The sequence below is a fragment of the Galeopterus variegatus genome, unplaced genomic scaffold, assembly GCF_000696425.1.
Source record: "Galeopterus variegatus unplaced genomic scaffold, G_variegatus-3.0.2 Scaffold1075, whole genome shotgun sequence".
Classification (NCBI taxonomy): Eukaryota; Metazoa; Chordata; class Mammalia; order Dermoptera; family Cynocephalidae; genus Galeopterus; species Galeopterus variegatus.
In genome coordinates this window covers 13,867-34,423 of record NW_007727186.1, presented here as the reverse complement: position 1 = coordinate 34,423, position 20,557 = coordinate 13,867, and the positions used below count along the sequence as shown (strand labels likewise).

At 42.9% G+C, this 20,557-nt stretch overlaps 1 pseudogene; it reads left to right on the top strand.

Annotated features, from left to right (window-relative positions):
* Positions 1 to 4,431: 4,431 nt before the first annotated feature.
* LOC103592035 lies at positions 4,432 to 18,199 on the top strand (annotated as a pseudogene).
* The last annotated feature ends 2,358 nt before the right edge of the window (positions 18,200 to 20,557 follow it).

The window sequence follows — 20,557 nt, the reverse complement described above, 5'->3', positions numbered from 1 at the left end:
GGACCGGCCACGGGTGGCCACGGGATCGCAACCCTCGGTGTCGCGCCCGTACCGGACCGGGACCGGGACCGGCCACGGGTGGCCACGGGATCGCAACCCTCGGTGTTGCTCCCGCCCCTCGCTCAGCCAGTGAGCGGCCGGTCTGTATGTGGGATCCGAACCCTCGGCAGGAGCGGCGGCACACTACAGCAGTGCGCCACCGGGCCGGCCCCTCTCACAAGCTTTTTAAGAGAGCAGAACAGGGATCTGAGTATTTGTGGTGTAGAATTCCCGTCCCAATCTTACTATATGACTGAAAGAGTCTCTTGTCTCAGAAGTGTTTTCTTCAGCAATTCCCTAATATGAAATATGGACAGAAGATATTTTTACTTGTATCACTGATGTGGTAACATCTAGATGCTGCCACTGACCTGAGTAGTACAGGTTGAACATCCCTAATCTGAAGATTGAAAATTTGAAAGTCTCCAAAATCTGAAAGTTTTTGAGCACCAAAATGATGCTCCGAGGTCATGCTTAAGAAGAATGCTCATTGGAACATTTTGGATGTGGGACTTCAGATTTTCAGATTGTGGATGCTTAACAAGTAAGTATATATATATATATATATAATGCAAATATTCTGAAATCCAAAGAAAAATACAAAACCCCAAACACTTCTGGTCCCAACCATCCTGAATAAGAGATACTCAACCTGTATTCGAAATAGTCATTTAAATAAAAATTCTTCCAGTATATTGTTGTCCAGGCCTTCCTCCTGCAGATCAGGTTCATAAAAATACAGTATGTGATGACTCAAAGAAATTTCCGTAACATAAAATATAAAGGCAGCAACCAGAGCAGCCAGAACACTGTCATACTCTAATTGACTACCATGGAGAACAGTTACCCAGTTATTCTTTCAAGAGACATGTATTCTAATGGAGGCCAGGTTGTTCTTGAAGTGTCCAGTGGGAAGCAGAAGCTTGGATCCAAGCACTTGCTCGATTGGTGGCTGATGAGGCAGAAGTTCTCCTTTTTGCAATCTTTATTATTATTTTTGTTAACTGTCATAACCAGATAGCTGTTATGTTTTCAAATATGAAACTGAATAAGAACAAGACTGAAATTGTAAATACTTTGTAAACATGATCATTTGTACTTGAATAGTAGGATTTTAAAGGGCACTGATATCCTACCAAACAATAGGCATAATAAAATGACATTTTTGTATACTTTTTTGTTTTGTCTTTCATAGAAAATTAGTTTTTAGTTTAAAATGATGCTAGTTGTGCTTTTCATTTGTGTGAAGAAAAAGCAAGTCATGTTGGAGACAGGTTTCTCCTCGCCCACTCCCCCAGTGGCTATAAAACGAACTAGAAGGAATGGAGTATGCTTGGATGTGAAAATCACATTTACCTCTGCAAGGGCAGGGTCCACTTAGCAGCTGCTTCCCAAAGCTGCACATGGAGGAAAGAACCGCTGCCCCCCGCTCCTTGTGTGACCTGCCACTGCATGGGTCCCCACGTCTGTCCTTGAGGGTCACGTTGGCACCAAGTGTGGTTTCACATGCAGTCTACCTGTCCAAGGGCAGGCAGGTGGGTGGGTCACCTGTTCTTTGGTGCTCTCTGCCGGAAACAACTGTAACCAAGGGGCCTGGGAGTCGTTTCTTTCCTTTCTCTCCTCTTCTGCTTTTGGACTTCTCTTTTATTTAAAAGAAAAAAAAAAGCTGATTACAAAAAATAATGCATACTCTTAATAAAGAATGCACACACACATTACACAAAGTACAGAAGCACCTGGAAGCCCATGGTTAGTTTTGGTATCTTTTCTCCTACCACAGAAATAGGGTGCATGGGGGTGCACTGCTCTGCAGCTCCAGGCCTCCACTTTGTGTCCTCCAAGATGTGAAAGCCTGCAGGCTCTTGTGTGTACACTTGTATCTGCAGGTGACAGTGCAGACCATGGGAGATGGATTGCGTGTGCAGTGAAGTATGGGTCTGTACTAAAGTGCGCAGTGAAGTATGGGTCAGCACGTGGCAGGTGCTCCGTGGCTCCTGGGGGTCTGGACTCAGGTCCTGGTACACGTGCAGCTCCATTCCTTACCAGCCATGTGACCATGGTCCAGTGACTTCCCTCAGGGCCTGTTTCCCCTCTCCTAGGGAGGTTGTGAGGATCCAGTCATGGGATACCTGCAAAGCACTCAACATCTGGTACCAGCACTAAGTGATAATTTCTTTGATCATGATTATTCTCAACAGAGAAGAACATGTGAGTTTTGTAGAGCCCACTGTTTCTGACTTCCTGACCCTACTATTAAGTCTTTGCCAAGTGTGCTTGTGGCAACAGGCCCCAGGGCATGCTTCCTTGGCCTCAAGGCTGTATTTCTGTGTGCATTCCAGTGAGACTGGGGCCCGAGGAGCGGAGTGATAGTGGTGGAAGCCGCTGTCAGAGTTGGGGACTGGCACCTGTGAGCCTACGGGCACTTTCATGGTCACCAACACCAACATATCTTCATGTCTCCTATGCAGATGTCAGATCATGTGATGGTGCTGCCTCCACCCTTTTGCCTCTCGCACTCAGACTTGGGGATTGTGATTCTGGGCAGTGGGGATAGGAAGGGAATCCCCTTTGTCATGGGGTGCTGGGTAACAGTTCTTCTGGGCTATGCTGTTGCCGGCCCATATCATCTAACCCTATGCTAAATTAAATGTTTCAAATGTCCCATTTTACTGGATAAATGATGGTACATACATTCCAGTGGAATAGAGTGCAGCCACTACAAACGAGAAAGTAGATCTGTATATTCTAGTATGGAATGGTCTGTAAGATATGGTAAGCAAAGTGCAGACTTGTCTGTGTAGAATTGTCTGCTGGATGGGCACAGGCTGTCCTGGAAGTTTGTGTTAGCAGCTGCCTCTGGGAGGGAGACTGGGGGACAGGGATCAAGGGGTGCTTAGTACTGTTTTGCATACCCTTAATTGTTTGAGCAGTTTGCCTTGTGCATGAATTGTTAATTTCTTGAATAAGACTCTGTAAATAGCCTTTTCATTACAACTCCTCTGCTGGAGAAGCTCTTATTGTTTATCGGAGCAGGAACAGGTTCTGACTTCTATACTGATCCTATATAGCTACCTCAGCTCTTACCAGTCCCCAGCATACCTGTTATTTTGCTCCCTTCTGCTCCCTGTGCCGCCTTAGTTGTCTCCCCGACTTTTATTGCTCTCTTTTGTTCTTTGTTACAAAGTATTTCTCCTTTTTCCCTTTGAGGACCAGCCCACATAGCAAAGTGTGCATTCATTCATTCATATTCTTCATAATGTTCGCGTTCTCCAGTAGTGTCTTGTACTGAACTGTCTTGTCTTACTTTCTCAGCTGCACCAGAGTTCTCTTTTATCCCTATTTGATATTTATTGAGGTATATTCCATGCCAACTTTATCACTAGTGGCGGGGGGTGGGTGGGAGGGGGAGATCAACACTTGGTGCTTGCTTCAAGAAAATCAAAGCTAGTGAGCGAAATGGATACATTACTGGTTTATTCAGCTGATGTTTATTGAGTGCATATTGTGTGGCAGTTCATTGTCTAGACTATAGCTGTGAGGAAAATAGGAAAGGAGGTTACATCCTAACAGGCCAGACAGATGATAAAGTAATTCAGAAGATCGTAAGTACCATGATAAGCCATCTGGATTTCATTCCAAATAGATGGGAAGGTTTGAAGCAAGGGCAAACGACCTGATGTACCACTGGAAAGTTCACCGTGTCTACAGTGGACACGTGATTCAAGGCAGCAAGAGTAAAACCAGGGAAATGTTAGACCATTTCAGTGGTCATAGGCAAGAAAGAACTGTGCTGTGGATCCTCAGATTCCAGCTTACAACTCATTTTCTCAGGCATTTCTTGACTCCTCTGCCCAATTTAAAGTAGGCACAAACCACCACATTTTTCTCAGCTGCTCTGCCTCATTCTCTTCTATTAGCATATTTATTTACCCCTCCTCCCAGACTAGGTTCTGTGAAGGCAGGGACTACATGGCCTTGGTCAATGAAATAGATAGCGTCTAGAAGGTGGGTGGATGGGTGGAGGGATGGATGAGGGGATGGGTGGTAAAGGAATGGATGGGAAGGTGGGTGAATGGATGTGTGGGTAGATGGGTGGGTGGGTGGATAGATGAGTACATGTACGTATGAATGTATGTGTGCAGTTGTGTACATACGTAAGAACAAATGAATGAACGAACATACCAGAGAGCTTGAGAAGAGGGCTGGAAGGGTGCGCACGCGCGGACTGTGTCTCGCCCCTCCGCCCCCCGTCCTGTCCCACTCCCCGGTCCTCTGCCCTCGTCTCGCGTCACTCTAGCCCAGGGCAGATTGGCTCGCGCCGCGCTTGCGTAGTGCGGCGGACCGGCCTCCGCGCCTGCGCACTGGACCGGCCCGGCCGGCGGGCTGTGTGGTGTGGGTACCCGTCGACGGCCGCAGCAGCGTCTCGCAGCCGCGGTGAGTGACGGCCCTGCCCCGGTCCCGGCCGTTGCCCCGGAGCTCCTGGCTGCACCCCTCCCACTCCGTAGATGTTGCCGCCCCGCTACCGCCCCCACACTCCCCGTGACCACTTCTCAGTGACCGCCCCTGGTGACCGCTCTCACCCTCCCGCGACCGCTCCCACACCGCCCATGACCAACCCCCAGCGACCCTCCCCTGTACATCCCGTGATTGCTCCCTACGCCCCCCATGACCGCTTCCCACACCCTTGCCCCCGAAACCCACCCCATCACCGCCCCCCGGGGACGGCTCCCCGTGACCGCTCCCCACGCCATCCGTGACAGCTCCGCTCACCGCCGCAACCGCTCCCACGCCCCCTGTGACCGTTCCCCTCACCCCCCGTGACTGTCCTGGTGACCGCTCCTCTCACCCCGGTAACGGCTCCCCACACCCCCTGTGACCGCTCCCCACACTCCACGTGACCGCTCCCCTCACCCCTTGTGACCCCTCCTCGCACCCATGACCGCGCCAGGTGACAGCTCCCGTCACCCCCCGTGACCGCTCACTTCACCCTCCGTGACCGATCTCTACGGCCTCCGTGACCGTTCCCTGCACGCTAGTGACTGCTCAGCTCATCCTCCGTGATCTCTATTCCACCCTCCGTGATAGCTGTACACATCCCGGTGACCGCTCCCCACATCCCCCCCTTGTCTCCCCCGTGACCACGCCTCAGTGACTGTCCCCCAACCGCCCCCCGTGACCACCTCCCCCGTGACCGTCCCCATACCTCCCGTGCCCGTCCCCATCTCCCCGTGCCTGTCCCCCACATCCCCCCGTGACTGTCTTCCACACCTGTGACTGTCCTCCGTATCCCCTGTGACCGTCCCCATATCCCTCGTGCCTGTACTCCCGCACTCCCGTGACCGCCCCCCTCCAGAGTCCATCCCCTCACACCCTCCATCTTCCCATCCCTGCCCCCCGGCGGCGTGGGGCGGCCTCTGTCTGAGGTGCGCAGCCCTGTCCGCCCTGGCATGCCCAGCTGGCATGTTCGGGCGCCCTGGGCTGAGGCTCTCCTGAATTGGTGCTTTCTGATAGCAGAAGGAAAGAAACTGGGAATGACACCGCTGCACATTGAGAACTGTGAATTGTGCGTCTCTTGTAAAACACTTAATCTTGCCCAAGAACTGAGTAAATATTTCCTCCTTACCAAACAGTGGCTTTACCTGCAGTTAACTGGCGTAAGAACGCCGGCGAGTTTCAGTCACACTTACTCCTACAGCTTTGGTGCCCAGCCTATCAGACTGGGCAAGGAAGGCCACCTGCTTCACAGGGCAGACTGTATTGTCAGAGAAGGAACGTGAGTGCCTCAGCGGCTGACACACATATGACAGCTCCGTACACATAGCTTACTTTCCAGCTAAGGTATTGAGACTGAAAAACTTACTGGATGCTTGTTGGAGTTACCCCAACAGAGTTACCCCTGCAGAATGACAGCTGTAAACGCAAAGTTGTTAACTTCATGATCACATAACGGTAATAGACAAATAGAACCCCCTCCTTTAACATTATGTGACAGGCACAGGAAATAGTTTTACAGAGAAAGAGTGTGATACAGAGTACCTCTGGGCATGATTTAATGCAAGCTTCTGCCCAAATCTTTCCATTTGGCTATGGATATGTTGTCATCTGACATTATAACGTTATTAAAACTGCTAAAAAAAATGGTTATGTTTTAATATTTTAGCGTTGGTGATGATGGAATGAAGGGCCTGGAGGGTAATGGGATGTGCACTCATTTGTTGGGTGATATTTACATATTTGGAAAGCATTAAAAATACATGATTTGGGGGGATGACCCTGAGAAATATGGAGCATGACACATTTTGAATAGGAGAACAAAATGTTTTAAAATGATTCTTGGTCCCTTAAAAGTTTTGGTGACACCCACTGAATAGAGGAAGAGTGAAGTAGTGTGTTCTGTCCTAAGTCAGGCATTGAAGCCATTCCCAGAAGGAAAAGCGATTTCTGCTGTTTTACTGTGGTTTCATTCCAACTGCTACAGACACAAATATTATATATTTCCTTTTGGCTTATTTCTTGATTTCTTAGAATCTCAAAAAACTTTGGAAATTTTGATTTGCCAAAGTAACTTTTTTGTACCTTGGAATGAGGCATATTTTTAAGTTAGTTTTCTTATATTACAAAATATATCCTCATAAGATTCAAACAAGGGCGGGCCCGTGGCTCACTCGGGAGAGTGTGGTGCTGATAACACCAAGGCCATAGGTTCGGGTCCCATATAGGGATGGCCGGTTAGCTCACTGGGTGAACATGGTGCTGACAACACCAAATCAAGGGTTAAGATCCCCTCACCGGTCATCTTTAAATAAAAAAAAAAAAGAATTCAAACAATAGAGAAAAACAAGAGTTCCTTTCTGTCCTCCTCCATCCTATTTATTCCCCACAGTCCTGCCCTTTTTTCTTTTTTTTTGTTTTTGTTTTTTTCTCTTAGTAGTATGCCTTCAACATCTGTTGAAGTCAGGAAATTGATAAACTTATTGTTTTTATGTTTGCATAATAGTCCATAGTGAGGACATACTGTATTTTTTCAATCATTCCCCATTGATGGATTTTCATCTTGTGCCTGTCTTGCCAGGTTATACTGAGATAAGTTTTCTTATACATAGGTCCTGGTATTTTTTTCTATTTTTATAGGTTAGATTCCCATTAATGGGAACTAAATGGTGTTAATGTGTCAAAGGATATGAATATTTAAAATTTAAGTTTTAATAGGTATTGACAGATTATTTCCCAGAAAGTTACAGCAATTTGCATTCCTGTAAGCCACGCAGGAGAGGACCTTTTCCTTCATATCTAAAATTTTTGCCCGTTGAATGGGTAAGACAGCATCCTGCTGGTGCTTTATGCTGCATTTCCTTGACTAGTGAGGAGCCTGAGAGACTCTTCTTGTGGCTGCTACCTGCTGGCACTGCCTCTCTGGAGACTGCCTGTTGTTTTTTTCCCCATTTCATTCCTAATATATAGAAGCTCTTTGTATAGTAGGAATATTTATCCTTTGTAGCCATAAAGCATTGCATATATTTTTCTCCTGATTATTTTTTGTCTTTTGACCTTGTTTAGAACATCTTTTATATAGTCATTTTTTTTTCCTTTATGGCATCTGGGTTTCATGCTTTGCTTTTTTATCAAGGTTGTAAAAATATTCTCCTAAATTTTATTCCAATAAAGACCAACCTTCCTTCCTTCCTTCCTAACATTTAGCTCTTTATTCCACCTGAAGTGGTGTGTGGTAGGGGACTAGCTTCTTTTTTTTTTCCCTAGATGCCACTACCATTTTTAAAAATTTTATTTTAAATTGACAAATAATAATTGTATGTATTATATATTTAAGAAGTACAGTGACTCTGTTTTGATACATGTTTACATCATGGAATGATTAAATCATGCTAATTAAGAAATCCATCACCTCACATACTTACCATTTTTTTGTGGGGACGTTTACAATCTACTCTTTTAGCAATTTTGATATATACAATGCATTATTATAGTCACCATTCTGTGCAATAGATCACTAAAATGTGTTCCTTCTGTCTAACTGAAACTTTGTAACCTTTGATCAACATCTTCCCTTTTCCCATTCCCTCTCTTCCCCCACCCCCCTTCTCTGGTAACCACCATTCTACTCTCTGCTTCTATGAGTTCAATTTTTTTAGTTTCCATGTGTAAATGAGATCATGCAATATTTGTCTTTCTGTGCCTACCTTACTGCATTTAGCAAAGCATCCTTCAGATTCATCTGTGTTGTCACAAATGACAGAATTTCATTCTTTTTTAAGGCTGAATACTATTCCATTGTGTATATATACATTTTCCTTATCCATTTATCTGATGATGGACACCTAGGTTGATTCCATATCTTGGCTACTGTGAATAATGCTGCATTGAACATGGATGTGCAGACATCTCTTTGACATACTAATTTCATTTCCTTCGGATATGTACCCGGAAGTGGGATTGCTGGATTGTATGGTAGTTGTAATTTTTATTTGGTGAGGAACCTTCATACTGTTTTCCATGATGGCTATACTAATTTACATTCCCACCAGTAGTGCACAAGTGTTCCCTTTTCCCCACATCCTCACCTGCACTTGTTATTGCTCATCTTGTTGATAATAGTTATTCTAACAGGAATGAAGTGATAACTAATTGTGATTTTAATTTGCATTTCCCTGGTGATTAATGATGTTGAGTATTTTTTTTTTATATATCTGTGAGACGTTTGTCTTCTTTTGAGAAATGTCCATTAAGGTTCTTTGCCCATTTTTAAATTTTTTCCTTGCTATTGAGTTGTTTGAGTTCCTTATAATGCATCTCTTTCCATGAACTTTTTGAAGTACCCTAGTATTTTGGATATTAGCCCCTTATCAGATGTATGGTTTGCTAATGTTTTTTCCCAATGTCACTACCATTTCTTAAATAAAACATTGTTTTTTCATTTAAAGTAAATGCCACCATCTCTATATTTTTGGACCTATTTTCAGGACTCTATATTCTCCTTCCTCCTGTTCTTTTTCTGTGCCAGGAGCACACTGATTTTTATTATAGAAGCTCTAGAATAAGTATGTAAGTCAATAATCCCTTCAATATGTTTTTGTTATTTTTTTCAATAAAGTGTTGCCAGTTTTCAGGCATATGTTCTTTAATATAATTTTTTGTCTATTTCTAAAGAAAAACAAGCGAAATTCATTGTGATTCCCTTTGGAATTGCGTCACATGTTGGGAGTATAGCTCAGTGGTGGAGCATTCGATTGTGGAATTCCATGTTCATTTTTGAATGTGTTTTTGAATGTGTGACATTTAATAATATTAAATCTTATTCAGGAACATGGTATGTTACTCCATTTATATATATATTTTTAATGTCCTTTAATAAAATAGTATTGTTTTCTTCAGATTGTGCTCTACTTTTCTTATTAAATATATTCACTGGTATTTTATACTTTTTGTGGTCTTTATGAATGGGACATTTCTTTCATTTCCATTTCAGTTGTGTATTGATAATATAGAAAAAAAATTGATTTTTGCATATTTATCTTGATTGCAGGTACTTCACCAAATTGTTATTCTTGTAATTTTTGGTCTCTTAAACTTCCCAGGCATACAATCATATTTTCTTTTTTTGATTGTTTTGTTAATTAGTTTGGCTTTTTTTGGTGGCTGGCCAGTAGGGGGATCCGAATCCTTGACCTTGGTATTATCAAGTCATACCATATAGTCATATGTATACAGTCATATCATACACAAATAAAGACAATTTCCTTCCGTTTCCCCATTACTTAGTTCGCTTTTCTTTTTCTTTTCTTTTTTTTTTTAACTGCTAAAACCTCTATTAAAGTGCTGAATAGAAGTGGTGATATTTGGCATTCTCGTTATGTTCCTGATTTAATGGAATTAGCTTCTGTATGTCAAAATTTAATATATTTGCTATTGAGTTTTGGGAGCTACTTTTTAAAAACATCATGTTCAAGTTGTTTCCTTTGATATGCATTTTACTTTGAATCTTTATTAGGAATGGCTGCTAAATTTTATAAAATATTATTTTGCCATTTAGCTTTAAAATTTATGACAAAGTTAGTAAGTTTCCTATTTTCTTTGTCTTCCCCCCCTCCATATCTATACCTTCAGAAATTTCTTTTTTTTTTTTCCTTTTTGTCTTTTTTACTGACCGGTAACGGGATCGCAACCCTCGGTGTCGTGCCCGTACCGGGGACCGGCAACGGGATCACAACCCTCGGTGTTGCACCTGCACCGTGCTTAGCCAGTGAGCAGGAACCGGTCTCCACATGGGATCTGAACCCTCGGTGGGAGCACCGCTGCGCTCCCATTTTTACTGACCGGTAACGGGATTGCAACCCTCGGTGTCGTGCCCGTACCGGGGACCGGCAACGGGATCACAACCCTCGGTGTTGCACCTGCACCGTGCTTAGCCAGTGAGCAGGAACCGGTCTCCACATGGGATCTGAACCCTCGGTGGGAGCGCCGCTGCGCTCCCAAGTGGCACACTCTCCAGTGCGCCACCGGGCCGGCCCAGAAATTTCTTGATATTTGTTCACTCTCTTGAATTCCTGTACTAACTCTCCTTTAACAGTGTATTATTCTTTGAGTATATGCTGGGCTCTCTTTACTAATTTTTATAATTTTTATATCCATTCATATGCAAAATTTTTGTAAGTTTATCATTTTTTGTACCTTTTCATGCATTTTTTCATGTGTATATTTCTTACCCATACATTTTTCTTTGAAGATGCTTCTGTCAAAATCTTTTGCCTGTTTAAAAATTTTTTTTCAACCTTAATTGGAGAATTCTTCTGGGTAGAAGTTATGTATCAGATATATGATTTGAAAATATTTTCTCCTAGTCTGCAGCTTGTATTTTCATTATCTTAATAGTGTCTTTTCAAGAGTCTTAATTTTGATGAAGTCCAATTTATCTATTTTTTCTTTTATGAATCATGCTGTTGTTACATCTAAGAAATCTTTGCCTAACGCAGTCACAAAGATCACAAAGATCTTCTATAATTTCTTCTAGCAAGTTTTTAGTTTTAGATTTTATATTTAGGTCTTTGATTCATTTTGAAATTTATTTTTTGTCTGTTGTACAAAGGATGGATCAAGATTCATTTTTTTTGCATATGGATATCCAACTATTTTGGCATCATTTTTGAAAAGATTATCCTTTCTCCAGTGCAAGATTATCTTTGCACCTTAGTTGAAAATTGATTAACCACGTATGTGTCAGTCTATCTCTGGTCTCTGTGTTCCGTACCATAGTTCTATTTTTTCCACATTGTCTTGATTGCTTTAGCTTTATACAAAGTGTTAAAGTCAGGAAGTCCAAATCTTCCTATGTGTTTTTCATAATTTTGTCCCTTCAAGGTCCTTTGTATTTCCTTTTGTATTTTAGAATTAGCTTCTCAATTCTATAAAAAGCCTACTGGGGTTTTGCTTGACATCACATTCAATTTTTGGATTAATTTTGGGAGAACTGACATGTTAACAATATTGTATCTTCTGATCCATGAACATTTATTTATGTCTCTTTAGATTTCTTTCCACAATGTTTTGTAGTTTTAGTGTCTGGCACAGATTTATCTCTGAGTATTTCATATTTTTTGATCTATCAATCATGATTTAATTTTAAAATTTTAAATTTATGATTGTTGTTAGTGTGTAGAAATACAGGTTTTGTATATTGAGCTTGTATCTTGCTAAACTCACTCATTAGATCTAGTAATCTTTTTTTTGTGTGTGTGTGTTCCATAGAATTTAATTATAGATGATTATTTTGTCTGAGAATGAAGGGTTTTAATTCTTTCTTTACAGTATGCTTTTTATTTTTCTTGACTGACTGTGCTGGCTGGAATCTCTCTTGCATTATTGAATAGGAGAATTGAGAGAGGACAGCCTTTTCTTATTCCCAGTTTTAGAGTAAAAGCATTTATTCTTTTATTATTGTGTATGATGTTAGCTGTTGGTTATCTGTAGATGCCCTTTCTCAGATTGAAGAAGTTTTCTTCTATTCCAGTTTTTCTGTGGTGAACCAGATTTCCATCTTGGATCTGTTTCCTTATTCCTAAAGTACATCCTTTAACATTTCTTTTACTGCAAGTCTGTTAGTAGTGAATTCTTTCGGCTCTGTACCTCTGAAAAAGTATTTTGTCTTTGTGTTTGAAAGATGTCTCAGCTGGGTATAGAATTCTTGATTGACAGTTGATGGTTAATTTTTCTTTTTTAGCAGCTGGCTGGTATGCAGATCTGAACCTTTGACCTTGGTGTTATCAGCTCCATGCTCTAACTGATGAGCTATCTGGCCAGCCCCTATTTTTTTCAGTACCTTAAAGAAGCTGCTTTTTGCTTGCATTATTTCTGATGAGAAATCCTTGTCTTTGTTCCTCTGTACTTCATATGTCTTTTTTTTCTCTGATTGTTTTAAGATTTCTCTTTTTTACAAATTTTGAGCAATTTCCTTATGATGTATCTTGGTGTTGATTTTTCATATTTTTTGTGCTTTTGGTTTGTTGAGAGTTGGATCTGTGGTCTTATAGTTTTTATCAAGTTTGGAAAAATGATGACCATTAACTCTTCAAAAATTTTTTTTGTGTCCCATCTCTCTTATTTCCATCAGGGATCCAATGACATGTATGTTAGGCTGCTTGAAGTTGTCCCACAGATCAATGATACTCTGTTTATTGTCTTTTTTCTCTGTTTCACTTTACATGGTTTCTATCATTTGTATTCAAACTCATTAATCTTTTTTTCTGCAGCATCTAATCTGCTGTGAATCCCATCCAGTGTATTTTTCATCTCAGATGTATTTTTTGTAAGGATTCTTTAATTCAGGACTTTATACAGGTAACAAAATGATTTTAAAGAAAGGCCAAATCCACACTATAAAATGAGATATTTATACATTTTACTGTATGACTTGAACATAAATTTAGACAGCTACTCTGAAGAATGTTATGAGTTTTTGGAAAAACTGTTATTTCTCTTCACTAAGCCATTGGTGAGAGCTTTGAGTTCAGGGCACTGAGAGACTGCTCTCTCTTTCGGTTCTGCCTGGATTCCTCTTGTAAACTCTGCTATTACCTTTCTGTGTCCCACACTGTTCTTGTCCCACACTAGTTGGCTCTGAGATGTCTGTTTGTTCAAGGTTTCCTTCTTGTCTCTACTTATGGATGTGCCCAGAGTTTGTTTTGCTTTCTCCAGTGTAGATGCTGAATATTTTTGGCCAACTTCACTGTCCTGGGAAGGGTGCTCTCTGTGTTTTTTCCTTGATGCAGCTCTGCTGTTTCATCTGAGTCTTCTGGGTCCCTTTTCTGTGATTAAGGTCTGCATTTCTGTGTGGTGACAGAAAGATTTTTCTGTTGCATTCCTTTGAGGAGAAGCATAGTATCTAGAGGAGAGTCTGAACTGAGAAGGAAGCCCTTTTGAGCAGCAATGGGGACTCCTGGGAATGTCTACTGTGTAAAGCCTGCAGAAGCTTGTGGTGGGGTGGAAAGTTCCAGTTTAACCACATGTTGACCACTCTCATGTAGGCTCTACCAGCGGCCGGGGAGACGCCTGTGGACAGGTGACTGTGTGTTTGCCTCCAGCAGGTAGGTAGTACAGGTGCTGCCAGCCTATGTGTTGTGACCCAGCGCTGGCAAGACAGACATGTGTGTTGTCCTCTTCTTGACCATTTATGGGGCAGGGGTCCTGTCACCTGCGTGTGAGGAAAAAGGAAGTTGAGGGCCGAGCCCGTGGCACACTCGGGAGAGTGTGGCGCTGGGAGCGCAGGAGCGCTCCCACCGCGGTTTCGGATCCTATATAGGGATGACCACAGGTGCGCTCACTGGCTGAGCGTGGTGCGGCTGGTCTCAAAAAGGACAAAAAAAAAAAAAAAAAGGGAAGTTGCTCTGGTCTCCATCTGGCCTCCCCAGCATCCAGGTTCTTCCTCCAACCACAAGTCCTCTGTGGCCACTCTGGAGTCTTGCCTACCTTGGTCCGGCTGGTAGGCCTGTCCTGGGCTGAGGTTTCTTGTGCTGGCTTCTGCCCCTCAGGAGTCACTGCTCCCTGGGCATCATTCCTTCACTGGTAGGTGAGGGTCTGGTTCTGGGAGTGCACAGGTAGCTTCAGGGGCCATTACCCTTGTTTATAAATGTGTAAGCCACATGGCTGTGGGCCCTTCACTGCTACCAGACTCTCAGAAGTGTCATGGCCCCTCCCTGCCAGCAGGCTTGAGACCCTGGGTCTCACTGGTGGTTGCTCAGACCTTTGCTGCCTCCCACGTAATAGCACATCCTGACAGATTGCAGGGGCAGAGGGGCAGGATCCTGCCTCACTGGGGAGAGATGGCACTTGTTCAGTCTCCTAGGAAGGCTGAGGGTGGTGTTTCAAGTCAGCCACAAAGGGCCCTGATCTGTCTCAGTGGTTCTCAGCTTCAGCTGATCACATTTGGGCTGATGATACCTCACTGACGATTCCTCGTTGTGGGGCCGTCCTGTGCATAGTAGGGTGGCTGCCAGCATACATGCCTGTACTGACCAGATGCCCGCAGCACTCATATCCCCTATGTTAAGCAATGCATGACTGTAATGTACAAATTTTTGCATTTTGTCTTTTTTGTATCTTCGAATGAATTATTATTTTACCAATTCAGAATGAGTTACTATTCTTCAAGTGCAAATTTTTGCCTACCTGGAAAAGAGTTAACTTAGTAGGGAAAAGCAGTTTTTAAAAAGATGTTTATTATTTTTCCTGAATACCACAAACTAATTATAGAACATTTAGAAAGTGTAAAAAAGTGTAAAAAGGGAAAAAAATCTTTACAATTTAACTAACCCAGAGACAATCACCTGTTGATACATTTTGAATCTTTTTATTAAATCTATAAAATGACATAATTTTGTATTTTGAATTTTTCTATTTGAAATCTAACATTTTATTTATTAAATGCTCTTAATAATAATTTCATTGGCTGCATAATATTTCATCCCATCACTGACCCCACCAATTCCTTTTATTTGTATGTTTAGCTTATATCCATTATTCAGAGAAAATGCTGTCATAAACATATCTGAGCATCAAGCTTTAGGAAAGGCAGCTACAGTAGTTGGCGGTGCTATTGCAACTTCTTAAATGTTTCCCCTGAATTTATGATGTGTTATGACGGGAAAAACATTAGGTCTGAGCTGTCTTATAAAATGCATGCCTGTATAATGTATGTACTTCATTAAAAAATATATGGCACCAGCCTGTGGCTCATTTGGGAGAGTGTGGTGCTGACAAGGCCACGGGTTCGGATCCCATATAGGGATGGCTGGTTTGCTCACTGGCTGAGCGTGGTGCTGACAACACCAAGTCAAGGGTTAAGATCCCCTTACCGGTCATCTTTAAAAAAAAAAAAAAATATATATATATATATATATATATATGTGGCACTAGGGTCTCCTGCTGTGATAGGATGTGGGAGCTGGACTTCCACTCCATGTCCTGGGGGGTCGGACCACACCTCCGCTCCTGAGTCCCCTCTGTTCCAGACTTTCCAGCCTGTTTCTGTAACAGCTGCTTCAGAAACTGCCTGCCTCATTCTGTTTACTCTTTTCTAGCAGCCAGCCAGCCACTAAGCAGCCAGTGCGGAGCCCTTCAGGACTCAGTTGCACAGGTTAAAGGTTGAAAGCTGTCAGTATGGTGTGCAGTCTTCATGCAGGATCAGATCCATGGAACTGGCACAGTTCCAGCACTGTGTTTGGTTGATATATCTGAATCTCGAGTTCAGGGGCATGTTTAGGACCTTTCCAGATTGCTTGGCTTTTGGTGAGACAGCATGCCTGGGGTCACCTCTTCTTAGCTTGGGCCAGTTAGTTTATCTCTGGTTGCCTCAATTTCCCTCTGTGTAAAATGGGATAATGACAGAAGTGACTTCATAGCATGATTATGAAAACTAAATGAGATAAATATAGAGAAGTCTGGAGTGTAGAGGACTAGCTTCCATAAATGTCAGCTGCTGCCTGTCTGCTTGTTGAAGGTAACACTGCTGTATGGTCCTCTCCTTTTTGTTGTCTTCATTACCATCAGCTTTCAAACCACTAGCTAGGAGAAGTGAATTAAGCAGGTACTTTAGTTCATGAAAAATTTGATATAAGAAAGTTACTGAACATCTCCAGATAAGCAGTTATTTCCATCTGAAGTTATTACATCTTACCTAGTTATTTTATGCCTAACTTATTTGCCACAGCAGCTGGTGTGCCTACTCCTAAAGCAGGTAATGAAGGTATTATGTCCTACCTGCACTACTAGTTCCAGATAAGAAATAAAATGTATGGCTTTCCATTATCTCTCCAAAAACTGGGTAATGTACTTTTACTTGCATTTATATTTGTTTGTTTTATGGAATTTCATGAGTCCTCTACTCTTTGAAAGTCACATTGAAACTCTTAAAACTACAAGGCAAAATACCATTGTAAAGTACAACAATAAATATTCAACAAGTACTAATGCAATATCTACTATTTGCCAGTATATACTTTTCTCTAGGTAGTGAACAGCCTGAGAGGGAGTTCTTCTTTAAACAAATGATTATACCCATAATTTCTTTTCTTTTTTTTTTGTGACTGGCCGCACCACGCTCGGCCAGTGAGCGCTGGCCATCCCTATATAGGATCCGAACCCGGGGCGGGAGCGCCGCTGCGCTCCCAGCGCCGCACTCTCCCGAGTGCGCCACGGGCTCGGCCCAGTAGTCAAACTTTCTAAATGCCCACGTACAACACTCAGAAAGACTATGAGAAATAAAACTTGCCTCACTGAATTTTAACTTTTCTGCATTTGTTTAGAAATCATTTCACAAAGAAGTGATAATGCACAATGGCAGCAGCTCTCAGAACACCCAGCACCACATCCAGAGGCCCAGGTCCTTCCCTGGCAACGAAGGAGAGGAGCAGCAGGCCCACCCATCTCTGCCTCATTCCCCCACGGTGCTCTTCATTTCCTCGGCAAGCCCACCTACACCCCAGTCCCCCAGTTACCACATACAGCAGCTGATGAGCAGGAGTCCTGTGGTGGGGTAGAACGTGAACATCACTCTGCAGAACATTGGTCACTTTGTGGGAGGAAACCAGCAGATCACTCTGGCCCCTTTGCCGCTCCCCAGCCCCACCTCTCTTGGTTTCCAGTTCAGTGCTCAGCCGAGGTGGTTTGAGCATGGGTCTCCATCTGGTCTATATCTGGGTTACTTTGCCCCTTTCCCAACAGGTCCAGACTCAAAGCCCCATGCAGCTCAGCCCTGGGCCAGGGCAGGCCCTGCAGAGTGTATGTGCTGGTGCCCCTGGGCCTGGGCTGGGCATCTCCCCACTGGAGGTTTTGTGGATGCCAGCGTGCTCGTCAGACAGATCAGCTTGTTTCAGGAGGGCTCAGGACTTACCCAGATTGCTCAGGGAGCCCAGGTTCAGCTCCAGCACATGGGGACTCCCATCACAGTCCAAGAAGGAAGGCTGTTACAACCTCACGTGCAGCCCAGAGGCACCATCCACTACCTGGGACCCCAGAACCTTGTGCCCGTGACATCCACTACCTGGGACCCCAGAACCTTGTGCCCGTGGATGGGGCCAGCATGCAGCCTCTTGCCAGCCCAAGCCACATCACCACAGTGAGCTTGTCCCCCCAGAACAGCAGCATCATCCAGGGCCAGCTGATCCAGCAGCAGCATGTGCCATAGGGACTGCCACTGACCAGGCCTCTGGGGTTTGAGAGGACTCCGGGCATGCTGTTCCCTGGGGTCAGGGGGTCTTAGACGTTTGGGATGACATCTCCATCCCCACCTACCAGCCCTTCTAGGATGCCCATGCCCCTAGGCCTTTCCAGCCTTCCCCTCCCATCTGCGGGGTGTGCAGGAGTGAAGAAGGCTCCTAGGAAGTTGGAGGTGGACCCCCTGGCTTCCCAGGAGATGGCGTAGATGAGAAAGCAGTGCCTGGACTATCACTACAAGGAAATGGAGGCACTGAGGGAGGTCTTCAAGGAGTACCTGATCGAGCTGTTCTTCTTGCAGCACCTTCAGGGGAATGTGATGGACTTCTTAGCTTTCAGGAAGAAAGATTATGCTCCATTGCAAGCATATCTTAGGCAGAATGATTTGGATCTTGAGGAAGAAGAGGAGGAGGAACAGTCTGGAGTTACTAATGATGAGGTAACAATTCTCAAGTTTATTTGTCATGGGAAATGTATCTCAGGGCTTATATGGGCACGCAAGTGAAATTCAGAGTTTATCATCTTTTTGGTTTTGTTTTTCTTTAATTTTTTATTGAAACATGATTGATTATGTAGAGAGTTGAATATCAATACCTACGTACAATATGTGATGATCAAATCAAGATAATTAGTATATTCATCATTACAAAATTAATCATTCTTTGTGACCCTTTACCAATTTCTTGAGAAGTATGTATGAATTTACTTTAAAAATTTTTGGCCACAAAACAAGTCTTAATACATTTAAAAAGACTAAGATTATGGAAAATATGTTCTCTGACAACAATAACAGAAGGAAATTTAGAAAACTCACAAATGTGTGGAAGTTAAGCGACACTCTCCTAAATAAACATTGGGTAAAAAGAAAAATCACAGGGAAATTAGAGAGTACCTTGAAATAAAAATTGAAGTACAACATATCAAAATGGAGGGCTCATGCAGTGCTTAGAGGAAAATTTATACTTGTAAACACCTATATTAAAAATAAGAAAAATCGTAAATTAGAATGTAAACTTCTACTTTAAGAAAATAGTAAAGGAGGAGCAAACTAAACCAAAAGCAAATATAGGTAGAAAATAACAAAGATTACAAGAGAAATATATGAAATAAGGAATTAAAAGACAGTAGAGAAAATCAGCAAAACCAAAAGTTGATTCTTTAAAAAGATCAACAAAATTTGCAAAACTTTATCTAGACTGACCAAGAAGTAAAGAGAAGACTGAAATTACTAAAATCTGAAATAAACAGGGGCATTATTACATTGTCATTATGTATTTTTGTGGTGGTAAGATTTAGTTTCTTTCTCTTTTTTGTACACATTTTGTTCTAAGAGTGGGTTTTGTTCTTTCTTGTGTGCCAGTGGTAGTGATTATCATTTTTCAGATTCTAGATGCAGAACTTCCTTGAGGTTTTCTTGTAGGGCTGGTTGTGTGGTGGTGAACTGCCACAGTTTTTGTTTGCCTGGAAAATACACGAATTCTCCTTCATTTCTGAAGGGATAGCCTTGCTGGATATTCTTGGCTAGCAGTTTTTTTTCTTTTAGTATTTTGAATATATCATCCCATTTTCTTCTGGCCTGTAGAGTTTCTGTTAAGAAGTCTGCTGTTAGTCTGATAGGGGCTCTCTTATAGGTGACTTAAACTTTTCTCTTGCTTCTTTTAAGATTCTCTCTTTGTCTTTGAGCTTTGCCAGTTTGACTATAAGGTGTCTTGGAGAGGATCTTTTTGGAAGATTGAATCTGTTTGGGAATCTTTGAACCTCCTGGATCTGAAGATCCATGTCTCTCCCTATAACTGGGAAATTTTCCGTTATTACTTCATTGAATAGGTTTTTCATGCCTTTTCCTTCTCCTCCCCTTCTGGAACACCCATAATTTGAATGTTTGTGCACTTGAGGTTGTCTGCTAGCTCTCTTAGATTTTCTTCATTTTTTAAAATTCTTTTTTCCCTTTTTTGTCCACCTGGGTTATTTTGAAAAGACCTCAAGATCAGAAATTCTTTCTTCTGCTTGTTCTAGTATTCTGCTTAAGCTGTCAGTTGTGTTTTTCATTTCACTGAATGAATCTTTCAGTTCCATGAGTTCTGCTACATTCTTTTTTAAGGTATTAATCTCTGTAAATTTCCTCGTTCATATCCTAGATTTTTTTTCTTGTTTCATTATATTGTCTGAGTCTTCTTGTATCTCAGTGAGTTTCCTTAAGATTGTTGCTTGGAGGGAGTTCCGGTCAAGATGGTGGAATAGATGGTTCCCAGCATCACTCTCTCCCACAAATCATGTAATTTACAACTATAAAAATGTAACATCAGCCAAACTGGGGCCGCTGGAGCACAGGGGAAGAGGAGGAGAGACCTACAGAGTTCATGAAGGTGGGAGAAACCATGATAAGACAAAGGAAAAAATGCTCTGAGCGTTTTGGGCTGCAGCCACTTTAAGGCTGGAGCCAATGAGCACGTGGAGCAGGAGCCAGCAGAAGCCACAGCTGTGCCCTTCAGATGGAGTTACTTGGAGGCAGCAGGGGAAAAGAGGGCCTTGGCAGCCTCCAGGACAGCAAGACCACTAATGGAGTTCCCATGGACCCACGCAGGAGCGAGGAGTCAGAACAAGTGAAAAAAGGGAGCCATTCAGAGGCCTGTGAGTCATCGCAAGATGACTAGTGCAGGGCCCATCCCATGGGAAGTGTTTGGAGCACGGGCAGTGGGGGAGATGAGCCCAGTGGGAGAACGCTGGGACACAACAAGGATAGCTGACTCACTCCCTAAACAGCGCAGGACCACTCAGAGGAGACTGGCCGGGAATG